The 13,809-nt window shown below is 45.0% G+C and overlaps 1 protein-coding gene across 1 annotated transcript in view; it reads left to right on the top strand.

Annotated features, from left to right (window-relative positions):
• The window catches only part of WWC2 (WW and C2 domain containing 2), a 210,323-nt gene that overhangs the window by 189,979 nt on the left and 6,535 nt on the right, over positions 1-13,809 (top strand). The gene's annotated exons all lie outside the window — the stretch shown is intronic.

Here is a 13,809-nt window from a genome sequence, read left to right as displayed (position 1 = left end):
GGCACCTGAGCTAACATCTGTTGCCAATCTTTTTTTTTTTCCTTCTTCTCTACAAAGCCCCCCAGTACCTAGTTGTATATTCTAGTTGCGGGTCCTTCTGGTTGTGCTTGTGGGATGCCACCTCAGCATGGCTTGATGAGTAGTGCTAGGTCCACACCCAGGATCCAAACTGATGAAACCCTGGGCCACCAAAGCAGAATGTGCAAACTTAACCGCTCGGCCATGGCGCCGGCCCCCAAGGTCTAGATGTTTTATAAGCAAGTTCCACCAAACTTTCACACAACAGATTATCTTAATTTTATACAAACTCTTCCAGGCACTGGAAAAAGGGAGCTCACTCCACGACTCATTCTATGTGACCAACACCAAATAGACAGACATATTATCAAAAAGGAAAATCACAGGCCAGTTTCAGTTATGAATATAGATGCAAAAATTCCAACTAAAATATTAGTAAATAGAATCCAATATGTTTAAAAAATATTACATTTTGACCATGTTGAATTATGCAAGGATTTTTTTAATATTATAAAAATCTTATTAATAGAATTAGTCCCTTTAATAGATTAAGGAGAAAAACCATGTGATCAACTCAGTAAAAGCAGGAAAATATTGATAAAAATCAATACTCATTCATGCTTAAAACTCTTAGTGAGTTAGGAAGAGATGAGAACCTCCTTAACCGAAAGCAGATGTGGTCCTAAATAGACAGACATTGGAGCCATTCCCTTTAACATCAGAAGCAAGCCATTCCGCACTGTCTGTTCAACATTGTGTTAGGAATTCTCACCAATGGAGGACGAGAAAAAAGTGGAAGCAGAGAGATTGGAAAGGAGGAAATAAAACTGTCATCATTTGCAGATAACATGATTGCATACATAAAAAACCCCTGCAAATTATTACTAATAATAAGAGAGGTTAGCAAGATGGGTAAATAGAAGAATAACATGTAAAAGTCTTTTGCATTGCTATACGCCAACCAGAAACAACTAGAAAATTTAATTATTAAGATGTTATTTACAACAGTATCAATATCAAGTATCAAGAAATAAAATTAACAAAAATGTGCAGTACAGTATAGGAAAAATTACAAAACCTTTTGAGGAGAAATGTAAAAACACCTAAACTCGTGGAGAAATATATCACATTTGTGTAGAGCAGAGGTCAGCAAACTTTTCCCGTAAAGGACCTGATAGAAAATTTTTAGGCTTTGTGGGCCATAGGGTCTCAGTCACTACCGTTCAACTCTACCGTGTGGCACAAGCACAGCCACAGACAAGATGTAAATAAATGGTGTGACTGCTTTCTAATAAAACTTTACAGAAACGAATCACCACTATAGAGGAAGAATGAATATTGTCGAGATGATCGATTCTCCCTAAAACGTACCGCGGATTCGATGTAATTCCCATCAGAATGTCTACATGGTTCTTCATGGAAACTGATTCAATTAATGGAAGAACAAAGGACAAAGAATAGCCCAGATACTTCTGGAGAAGGAAAGAAAGGAGGGAGACTTTCCCTACAAGGAATCAGGTTTTGCTAAGCAGCTAAGGTACATAGATAGCATGGAATTGGTGGAGGACCCAAGAGACAGATCAATGGCCTGAAATAGGCAGCACGTGTGTGTAGGGCGTTGCTCTGTGATAGAGGTAGCCTGGCAGCCAGTGGCTAAAGGAGGGACTGTTGGATCAGTGAAGCTGGAAAAAGATTATCCATATGGAAAAGATGACTTTGGACCCCTCCCTTACATACAAAAATCAGCTCTGGATAGATTAAGGACTTAAATGTCAAAAGTAAAAATTGAAAACTCATAGTAAACAATATGGGGTGTATCTTTTCCTGTTTTGATTCATGTATCTTTAGCACGTGTTCTCCATACCTAGCTGGAGAAAAAGTGGCTTGGGGCAGAATTGGTGAGACCCTCAAATGCCTAAGCGATGGGGAGCCACTGAAGGTCTCTAAAGAGGAGCTCTTTGGGAGGCATGTGAGGTCGTGACGTGTGTGTGCCATCAGCTAGAGTGGGTGGCTCCTTCCAAGTCCCCAGGGATAGACATTTCCCCCAAAATACAGCAAGAGGAGCTGAGGCAAAATCCAAGCAGTATGTCTAATGCTGATTGAAAGAAACAAGGATTAAGGCATCCTTTCAAAGGGAAAAGAGTCGTAAGTATGCCGTTGTCCTAAGAGGTCTTGAAAGAAATCTTTCATTATAGAATGCTGCTAAGATTTTTGCTGATGTTGATGGACAATTCGAGGTTTGCAGGTTTTTAGGGTGTCTTCTTTTCCTTCTACATTAAAGAAATCCTTGGTACAAGTAGATGAAAACCGGAAGGAGGGTAGAACCCAACAACCACGGAGATCGTCAGGGCCGACTTCTACGCGTTGCTCGGTCTCTGAAAACCTGCCCTCAAACAAGAGTTGATGTTTGATGTGTACCTGTTTATTTTAATGATTTGTCCTGTAATGAACCAGTCAGGAATGTGTGTGTTTTCAGCTATAGGAAATTCTGGGAGGGATTTCTTGGGAAGCTTGAGCAGAAGTGTTCTCTATAAAAAAGAACAGCCTCTTAATGCAAACCCTCCCTCTCCTGGGATGCCTTCAGCCTAGTATGTAAACACTCCCGAAGGTGACGAGGCCACATTTTGCTGCTTCTGTATTCCAGTGCCTTGTGGTAGACGTCCCAGCCAGCCTGGGCGGAAGTCTCCTCTGCCTCGGTAAAGCTGCTGATCTTGCTTCCCAGGCACGATTTTATCCTCTTTTGAGTTTTGGTTGCCTGCTACCTGCCACTAGAGTAAAGGATTTCCCCTTGACTTACTGGTGAATAGATAAATACAGCATATAAATAGTCACGAGAAACTGAGTGGTGGGCACTGCTGGTGGCCCCAGGAGCGCTTGGACACCTCAGAGCCTGTGCCTTGCCCCCTTGTGGGGATAGGCATGGCCATGGTGTGGGCTCCCATGGTCCAGGCTATGCCTTGGTGGCTCTGGGACCAAGATCCAGGATCCCCAGGGTCTAGGAATATCATCAGATCAAATCAGTCAGTATTTCCTAGGGACTTGTATAAGACACAGTTTTTATGTGAGCCTCAACTCTTCTCACAGACTGTTCTGAAACAGGAGTCTTACACTGTTCTGTTCCCTGCATCCCATGGGATGTTCACAGTCTTGATCTAGGAAAATAATGGCAGTGACAGGGAGAAAGGGGCCTATCACACATCCAGGCTGCAAGGACCCCTTGTCCATTGGTTTTCATTCCTGCCATATGGTTCTCGGTGACGGAGGTAATCACAGGAACGTCAGGCAGAGTGTGCAGACACATGTGAAGTTGAACTAAATTCCCTGCTAAGTGACCTCTTTGAAAACTGTCATCTCTGTCATTCAGCAGCCATTTGTGTGACACGGGCAGTATTTTCCCCTTTCATCTCCTAATTATTGGCACTTTGATTGTCCCTGTGACAAGTCATCCTCTGAAGAGTGGGTGCCGGCTGCAATATGGGTGGTGCCTTCCTGGGACTGCCTCAGAGCCAGGTCTCCCTGCAAGTGCTGCTGCCGTCGGGGAGCTGCTTCCTGAAAGCCCACGCCCCTCGGCCCGCTTCTGCACAGGGCCGCTCTCTGCTCCCAGAGCAGGCCCGCTCTCCCCGCCGGAGCCACGCCCACTCTGAGCACCTGGGCTCAGGACTGCCCAGGAGGACCGCTTCGGAGCCCGTGGGCTTTTCCAGTTTGCATCAAGAATGCAAAGATTTGAGGGCTGGCATCTCGTGAGTCTTGCCCAGAACAGGATGTAAACAGATTTTATTCCAGCTTTGCAAAGTGTCTTAAGAAGAGTGGCACTTCAGAATTCTTTTTTGTGAAATAGTGCTTTATTTTTATGTTAACTTGCAGTTGCTCAGTTGTTACGTGACACCTGCTTATGCGTGATTCCAGCCTCCTAAACTTCTGCTGCTGATTGTAATCATCCGTACATGAAAATCATGAGTGATGATTTTCCTTAGAAACATAATTATAGCTTTTTTTTAAAAAGATTGGGACCTGAGCTAACAAGTGTTGCCAGTCGGTTTTTTTTGTTTTTTTTTTTTCTTCTTCTCCCCAAAGCCCCCCAGTGCACAGTTGTATATTCTGGTTGTGAGTGCCTCTGGTTGTGCTGTGTGGGACGCCGCCTCAGCATGGCCTGATGAGCGGTGCCATGTCCATGCCCAGGATCCGAACCAGCGAAACCCTGGGTGACCAAAGCGGAGCACGTGAACTTAACCACTCAGCCACGGCGCCAGCCCCCTGATTATATCTTAACAGAGGATTTCTGATCTGTGTTATCTGATGAACCAGCACTTACCTGGTTTCATAATCAGTTTGCACACCAGAAACTGAGGGGAAAGAAGAGCTCACGGAGGTTTCTCTGTACTGGTGCAGAGCCTGAGATAAATGCTCCTGGTCCACTGCTTCATGAAGGGGGTGCAGCCCGGAGAGCAGAGGGGAGGCGAGGCAGGAGAGGCAGGAGGTGGCCACTGTGTGGCCTTCTTGTGCCCGTAGGTCCGGCCCCCTGGAAGCCATACAAACTGCATCTCTAGTCGTCCCTCAGAGAGAAGAGAAATGAAAGAATTGTTCTACCAGTGTGCTTGTGTGGGTGCCAAGCAATCTGATGGCACATTTTGGCTTCAGCAGGAAAACCCAAGGCAGCACTGGAGGCTCAGAGAGGGAGCATGAAGGGAGACACTAGCTCTGCCTTTGTGAAGGCCGCCAGAGCCCAGAGGGAGCTGGTGACCACAGGGCAGCAGGAAAGGTCAAGAGCATCTGAGCTGACCTGTTAGAAGTATCTGATTCAGAATGAGAATGTACATTTTCCACTTCTCATCCAGAGAATTCCAGCGTGACTAAACGTGAAGATGTGTCTGAATAACTAGGGGCCAGGGAGAGCTGAAATCGTTGTCTTAATTTCTATTCTGCTTTCTCTGTACCACTGCTGTTGTTTTCCTAGATTGTTACTGTGAACATCATATGAAGATGCTGTTAGCAGTTCAGTATAAAACTCTTTTTCTAGAAGTGTTGAATCTTAAATATACAAAGTGCTATATTTTTGTACACAACACAGGCCATAACTCTCTAGCTAGCCTGATGACACCCGGGGAAACAGTCACTAGTGCACGTTGGAGGTCCTTGTTTAGGGTCTAAGTGACAAGGAAGAGAGTAACTGTGACAGCAAGGCCAGGAGACCATGAGCGACCAGGGATCAGAGCCGATCCTCCCTGATAGTTTTGCTTTCTCAGTACCCTTCCCCGTTCCTGTCCTTCACAGCGCCACCCTCTTTCTCAGCAAAATAAATAAATAACCACAAATCAGCCTTATAAAATGTCATAAAAAGTGTGCATATCTGTGGCTTTTGTTTTTTCCATGCTCGAGTAGGATTCTGTATCCTTCTCTGTAAGCTAAGAGGATTGGATTGGATGGCCATCAGGATGCCTTCTAGTTGCAAAATTCTGTGCTCTATTTGAGATAAATCTAATATGCATTCAACATAAGTGAAGCTTTAGAGAAATGTGTGGACCTTGAAGGCTGCACAGCCTAAAAGAACCAAACCTTCAGGGCGCATGTGGCACTTTGATGGTTCTGAAGTCCACGTGAGACGTGGTTCCTTGCTGCTCTTCCGTGTCAGGGTGCCCATAGCTCAGTCTGATGCAGGTCCGTAGAGCAGGTCTTTGACTGAACCGTAGGAACCCGTGCTAACCCTCTGGTGCTCTGTCTGTGCTCCTGCCTCGGCGAAGTTGTTGCAACGGGCACCAGTGAAGAAAGAGCTCACAAGACGACGTGCGTGTATACCATTTTAGGAACAGTCTGATTCCCCTGAGTATGGATGCTGTTATGTTTTTACCAACTCTGTAATACAGACTATTTGAGTTACATACTTTTCTTCTCAGCCCTGAAGTCTGTAAGAACCAGCTCTGTGAAATATAGACTGTTTTGACTGTGCAACCTTCATTATTAACAGAAGTTAGAAACAACCGTGGACATATCTCTCCACTGGCTCTTCATTTCCACACCCACTTCTTAATGTACACGCAGACACAGCAGCACACACATCACGCGCTGCCTCTTCATCTCTACCGTCTCTCCATAGTCGTGGGGATTTGTGAGCTTGCGTCATAAAATGCCTAACAATGAGCAAAGAGCCTGCCAATTGCCATGGAAAATATGGCTCCCAGAAAAGCAGTTAATTGAGGCCAGCAGCAGATCCTGGATTTGCCTCCCTTGTCAGAGAAAGCTGTCAGGTCGCAGCGTCGCTGGCCATAACCTTCCTCCTTTGTGGTTGAAAGGCTGTTTGGTACCTCAGAATAAAAACTGAATCAGAGTTGGTGTCCTCATCCAGTGTGCAGTTCTCTTAGGAAGCAGAGCAAGAAACTTGGGACTGTGAGTTAAGACTGGATTGTGTTCCTTCCTCCATTAGGCTTCTTAATGTGACTGTGAGTAAATCGCTGGACTTTCTGCAGGTCAGGCTCCACTGCGTAAACTGAAGGTTAATCACACTCTTCTGGAATCTGGGGCATAAAAGTGGCTTCCGATCCTCATGAGCCAGGCAGCTTATCATGACTTGTTGGGTGAGAAGGGGAGAGGCGTGCCCAGGAAGGATTGGGTATTTTTCCAAAGGAGCCTCATGTTGCTTACAAGGCAGAAGTTTCTTTTTCTTACTCAGAGTGTTTCCCTGTCAAAATGCCAAAGTTCTGTGATGCTAGACTTTTTTTTCTTTTTTGGGGGGAAGATTAGCCCTGAGCTAACATCCACCACCAGTCCTCCTCTTTTTGCTGAGGAAGACTGGCCCTGAGCTAACATCCATGCCCATCTTCCTCTATTTTATATGTGGGATGCCTACCACAGCATGGCTTGAGGAGCGGTATGTAGGTCTGCACCCGGCATCTGAACCAGCAAACCCTGGGCTCCCAAAGCAGAGTGCTCAAACAATTACTACGCCACCGGGCCAGCCCTGATGGTAGACTTTTTAAAAGCTTAAAATGATACAGATGTTAACATCTTTAAAAGTTAGAATCTGCTAAGAAAATTATGTGTCAAAGATTATCAATACACCTCACTCAACAAAATAAATGTTAATGATTTCAATGAAATATTCAGCATTGAGATTTAACTGCCTGCGAAGTGGGCTGCTGTTGATTATTAACAGCTGACAAACATTTTATGCTGTAGTTGTCAGCCAGACTTTTGGAGAAAGATATAGATACAGACATAAATATATAAACACAGAGACCAGCGCGTCCTTCAGTGAAGCGTGTTCTTACTCAGCAGGGAAGGAAATAGTTTTACGTGCTCCATGGTCATATTTTGCACAAAACAAAGCCAAGTTTCAAAGTAGTTTTGCAGTTAGCACAAAAATGCTGGTATTTGAAAATAGCAGCAGCCATTAGGCTCCTCGACCGTGCTCTACAGCGGATAAAACAGACCTCCCAGTTCCATTCACAGAACGCAACAAGAGGCAGGACAGAATCCCAGGGCCTGTTGCCTTTCTGCTCTGATGCCATACATTTTCTTGGGGAAACTGAGTCAGAGTTTCTTACCAAGGTGTACCCAGTGTGTGCTTTCCCTCTCTCGCTTTTCTTGATCTTTCCGTTGTGAAGTCAGCAAGCAGGTGGCCATTTGCAGGTAGATTTACTCGTGTTCTGAGTCGGCGAGAGTTAGCACAGCAGCAGTACTTTGGTGTAATTCCTCGTTTGCTCCTTGGCTGTACCCGGTCGTGGGAGAAGGCATTCCTTGGTGTTGACTACGTCAGTGGTTCCTCACCTCGGACCTAGTGAACGCCCATCCATTCACTGAAGATAAGACTTCACCAAATAACTGAAATCTCACATTTGTCCCCTTTTGAACTTGAATTACATAAATTCATGCGTTCTGAGTGACAGCTGAACTATCTCATCAATTACAAAATAATCAAGAGAGAATTGTTACCTCACAAACACGGGCCACTTTTCTAACAAAATCTTTCAAGACAGGGAGAGGAAAGGGGAGCAGTGAAAATAACTGGAAAGGGGTCCTTTGGGCTGAAAAGAGTCAGAAGCTCCTGCAGTCGATTATCATTGGCAAAGTACTAGGCACGCCCCGCTGTAGGATGTTTAACTTTCCGTAAAGTGGTATGAGTATAATTGATTCTTCGTAAGTACTTGCTGAATAAATAATTTTTGTAAACTGTCGTCTTTCCTAAAAGTGTCACAGCATTTTTATTTCCAAATTTAAAGCGAGTTTAGTGTACTTCTGCTTTAAGAGTTTTTTAAAATTTAAAAAGATTTTTTTAAGTTGGAAAATTAACACATACTTATTTTTAAAAATCCAAATAATGCAGAAAAATGTATAAAGTAAAAAGCAGAAGTGCCCGTCGGCGTCCCATTCCCCAGGGGGGACCACTGTTGACAGTCTGGTATGTGTCCTTCCAGCTCTTTTTCGTGCCGTGTGTGTGTGAGTTTTTTGGAAGAGTTAGACCAACACTGGGTCATAAAGACATATTGTTCTGAAGCCTGTTCTTTTCCCCACTTAATTCTAGTAATACACGATGAACAGCCTTCCATGTTAGTAAATGTTGCTCTAATTCATTATTTTTAAGGCATCACTGTGTAGATATAATTATTTCATTATTCTACTAATGACAATTTTCAGTTATAGACAATGTGGAAATGAACATTTCTGTCCATCTTTGGGCACCTTTCTGGTTTCAGTCGTGTTTCTGAAGCATGAATACCCAGTGGTGGCGTTGCTGTCTTATCAGTGTGGCTGTGAACCGCAGTCAAAGATCTTGTCTCTGTCATGCCTTTAAGCCTGAAGACCTGGTTCTTTGACTTCTGGCCTTGAAGGTCCCTGAAACAGTGGGTGCGCCTGGGAAGACAAGATCCTTAATTACCTTTTTGCCAGCACCAGTCCTATCTCCTTCTAAAGTTTTAACTACTTAAGTTGAGAACAGAAGAAGTTGGCTTTTTCAAGTCCAGAAGGATCCCAATTATGGGATTGTCCATCAACTAGATTGCAGGCTGCAGGCTGCCAGCCTTAGCAGAGCTGTTTTTTCTTCCATCTCTTTGTGCCAACTTCTTAGTTCCGGCCTGAGTTGATCTCTCTCTCATAAGACTTTGCTGTAAGCTGCAAACAGCTGCAAACACCAATATTCTAAATTTCCCGAACTATTTCCATTACAGCTTCAGCTGCCACTGCCATGACCAGTGGCCACCACTAAGCAGGGCCACATTTTATATTCTGTTACCGTAGCATACCGCTTGGGAGGCCACAGGGAGAGAGGCTAACAATGCTGTTGGGGGGGTCCTCCCAAATGAGCTGAGTCTCCCAGCCTCTGACTCAAATTAATAGTGTCCCCTCCCCCAACACGTAACCCCTCGTGGGGGACCAGAAGCCTGGCTCGATTCTCTCCCCTCTGTGAGAACCTGTGCATTGAGACACACACCTCCTCTCCCAGGACCCGCAGCCCTTTGACTCATCCACAGTCGGGTAGAGAGAGTGGTGTCCTTGGATGAGAGCTGGCCCCCATGTTTCTTTGCCATTTGTGTTTGCTCTGTGGGTTGTCTGCTCACGCCCAGGCCCTTTGTCCTGTTGCACCGTTTGTGTTTCTCTCTGAGAGTCCTCTTTGTACACCTACCTGTTATTGAGTTACAGAGGATTTCATCCATTCTATCATTTGTCTTGTGAATACCTTTCAGATTATAGAAGTTCTGATGTGTGCTTGCGTTTAACTCTGTCAGTCTTTGTTTTATGGCTTTCTGGAGAGCCTGTGTTGATACTCATTGTTGTAATGTTGGTTACTTTGTTGTAATCACTGGAAAAAACCCTGGGTAGTTCTAAACCTTTTGAGGGTTACTGAAGCACATTAATTTTTAAAAGATTGTCATCTAAAAACCTGATTTTCCCACAGACCTACTCATTCCTTCCTTCATTCATCTGGTGTTTGCTGAGCCCCTGCTGTGTGCGGGCCAGCGGAGGCCCTGGGGATTGTGGTTCTGGGGGGCCGTGGGGGGCACAGACGAGTCCCTGCCCTGGAGCCACTCCAGAAAGTAAGGCAGGGTGAGGGGGCCTTAAAAAGCACCTCTTGCTCCTGTGCCGTCCACAGGTCTCCTTGTGCAAATGGCTGCTCCTCAGGAGATGTGGTGGAAAGGCCCTGAGATGCAGGGATCAAAGAGAAGCGGATGTCAGGGCCGGTGCACCGCCGACTCGGCGCAGGGTCCCCAGCACCCCCGGTGAGAGTTAGGAGGAAAGTTCCTCTGTATTGGCACCAGAACTCTTGCTCAGAATTCCTTTTCTTAAAGCAGCTTTCCACACAAATGCTGAAAGCCAGCTCACGTATTTATAAGATCTCGCCATGCCCAAAATACTAAGTAAATTAAGTTAGCTTTTTATGTCTGTCAGATGGGGATAACTCATATTTTTAAGTACGCATTGACAAGACTGCTTTTAGATGACACTGCTTCCCTTCATGAAGCACATGTGTAATGTATTCTTAAGTCTCCAGCCGTTTGATTTAATATAATTCACTTTATAAGGCAACACTGCAAGCAACTTTAGACATTTGTCAAAAACAAACCACTGGTTTGAAACACCGCTTGAACCTCTGTGAATAGTGTTGAACAGATGCAGCCCTGCCCTCCTGAAGCTCATGGGCCCGTGTAAACACTCAGACCCCGGGATGAACCGTTCACAGCCAAGTGGCCTCTCAGCTTTACTGAAGTGGGAGTCAGCACGTTCGAGGAGGGTGGCGGTGGGGACAGAGTCACAGGCCCCTTCACCCCACAGTGACATTCTCGCCGTAAGTCATGTAATAAGCACATTCGTACCTAAGCCTCATTTCCCACTTCACAGCTGGTTTATGTAGCTAAGGAATTGTCCTTTTGTGTCATAGCTGTTAATAAATAAACATTGATTTGGAAGGAACTCTTCAAGGAAGCCTTCAGTATTTTACAGGATTACGTGTTTTTAAACTCTAAGTACAAATTAAACAAAATTTTGATTATTGTTTTCCCTGGTGGTGGGGTGATGGCAATGCAGAGTTGTGTGTGTGCAGACGTAACCTATCGTGGAGAGCTTTACAGCACACGGCGCAAGCCTGCTTTTATCCCCTCCAAATCTAATTAACCACATGTTCATTCCCCCAGATTTTTAAGTGCTAAATCCCACGTGAATGAACATTGCAGCATGGAAATAATTTAACTTTGTGACTCTGGAGAGTTAACTAAATAATTATGCTACTGCTATTAAATAGAATGTTATGAAATCATTAAAAAGTTACGGACGTCCGGTTCCTGTTCTGGTGCGTAAGGAGCTTGGCAGTTGTCACTCCACCCTAATAAGTAAAAAGCTGAACAGACTGAAAAATCAACGACGCTTCTTAGCCCTGCCAGGGAAGTGAGGTCACAGGGCAGAGTGTTGCCCCGACGCCTGGAGAGCCAAGCGGGACAGAGGGTCGCAGCTCAGCAGAGCAGAAACCCGTGAACTGAAACTCTGGGGGCCTGGCACCCAGATAGGAAAACCTACGCAGTAGTGATGAATTACTAGACGCTCAGTGTGGACAAGTCGGAGGGTTAGAAACTCCCGGCCCGTCTTGGTGAGCCCCCACACTCGAGAGTTCCGCTCCCTGGAGGTCTGCCAGGTCCTCTTAGTGAATATCAGACGAGAAATCTCCTGGCGCTTCCCACAAGGAGAGCAGGAAAGTAACCAGTTCGAAATAAGCCAGAGCATTCTGTTCTTCACAAGGCCTGCCCTCCGGAGTCCAACCTGGAGGGGTTTTGTGAGACCCTAACCAACCCACCCTCCCCACAGAGGCGGAGCCCCGAGGACTGTAGGGCAGTGAAACGGTTCTACGGGGCACTCGAATAGTGGCGCATGTCAGTATGCATGTATGCAAACTCGTAGACGGTCCAACGCCGAGAATGAAGCCTAATGTAAACTGTGGGCTTGGGGCGATGATGACATGTGTAGGTTAATCACTTGTAACAAACGTGCCACTCCAGCGAGTGACGTTGATACTGGGGGAGTCTGTGCGGGGTGAGGATAGGGGACGTATGGGAAATCTCTGTACCTTTTACTCAGTTTGCTGTGAACCTAAAACTACTCTTAAAAATAAAGTCTATTTTTTAAAAAAGTTAATGGTGAGGAAGAAGATTTGTTAACCTAGGAAAATATTTACAATATAGTGTTAACTTTCAGTAATTATTAAACAATTTCTAGTCTTTGCTGTTGTTTCTCTCTCCCCCTGGACCTCCTCTGTCCTGTTCACGACTGTCTCCCAGCTCCTGGTACAGTGCCTGGCATGTAGTGTAAACAGCAGCAATAGCTGAACACTGGAATAGTCCATTTAATGCTGTGTGGGGTACTGCTCTCGATACTGTAGGTGTATTAACTCATTGAAACTTCACAACCCTTTAAATGTAAGTAAATGTAAATAAGTACTTATTCCCAGTGTACAAATGAAGAAACTAAGGCACAGGGAGATCAAGCAACTTGCCCAGATTCACACAGCTAGTAAGTGTCAGAGGTGGAATTTGAACCCAGGCAACAAGGTTCCAGAGTTTGTACTTTTCACCACAAACTGACCCACCTTTCTTTAGAAGACAATCGACAAACATTTGTTGATTGGATTAATGAATGAGTGAAATGAAAAAGGAACCTTTAATACAGTATGTATTATTCCATTTTTATTTTTAAAATATGTTCATGCAGGACCAGCCCAGTTCACAGTGGTTAAGTGCACACATTCCGCTTTGGCACCCCAAGTTTCTTCGGTTTGGATCCCAGGTGTGGACCTACGCACTGCTTGGCAAGCCATGCTGTGACAGGCGTCCCACATATAAAGTAGAGGAAGATGGGCACAGGTGTTAGCTCAGGGCCAGTCTTCCTCAGCGAAAAAAGAGGAGGATTAGCAGCAGATGTTAGCTCAGGGCTAATCTTCCTCAAAAAAAAAAAGTTGATGCAAGGTACCCAAATATCCATCAACAATAGCACAGATAAAAGATTGTGGTCCAGTCCCACCATGGAATGTTATACAGCAGTGAGTAAAACCAAGTACAACTGCATGCAGCAGCGTGTGTGATTCTCATAAATGTACGGCTGAGCGAAAGAAGTCAGACCCTAAGAGTCCCTCCTGTACTCTTCCGTTTATATTAAGGATAAAACAGGCAACAGTTACCTTCTCCCTAAGGTGGAAGTCAGAATGCTGGTAACGCTTGGCGGTGGTTCCTGGAACCAGCTAAGGAGGCTCAGGACTAGGGATGTCCTGTTTCTTCATCTGGTACTGGGTGCATGGGTGTGCTCAGTTTGTGCAAGTTCTTTGAGCTGTACTCTTATGTGCACTTTTTGGTATGAAAATTCTACTTCAGTAAACATTTTTAAATGGCTAAGACAGATAGAAAAAAAAACGGTTGAAAAGATGAATAAGAGGTTGAAAGTGTATTCGCCCAAATGTGAACAGTAGATACTTGTTGGACGCGGTGCTAAAAGTAGCTTTTAATTTCTTTTTTGAGGGTTCTTAGGTTTTCTAGATGTGATAAAATGATCACATACTCTCTATGTAATAAGATTGTTTTTTTTTTTTGAGGAGCATTAGCCCTGAGCTAACATCTGCTGCCAATCCTCCTCTTTTTTTGCTGAGGAAGCCTGGCCCTGAGCTAGCATCCGTGCCCATCTTCCTCTACTTTATATGTGGGACGCCTACCACAGCATGGCTTACCAAGCAGTGCCATGTCCGCACCTGGAATCTGAACCAGGGAACCCTGGGCCGCCAAAGCGGAACGTGTGCACTTAACCGTTGCACCACTGGGCTGGCCTCTG

Source organism: Equus quagga, chromosome 22 (genome assembly GCF_021613505.1).
Source record: "Equus quagga isolate Etosha38 chromosome 22, UCLA_HA_Equagga_1.0, whole genome shotgun sequence".
NCBI lineage: Eukaryota > Metazoa > Chordata > Mammalia > Perissodactyla > Equidae > Equus > Equus quagga.
The sequence above is the reverse complement of the archived record's forward strand: the minus strand, read 5'-3'. Positions and strand labels throughout refer to the sequence as shown.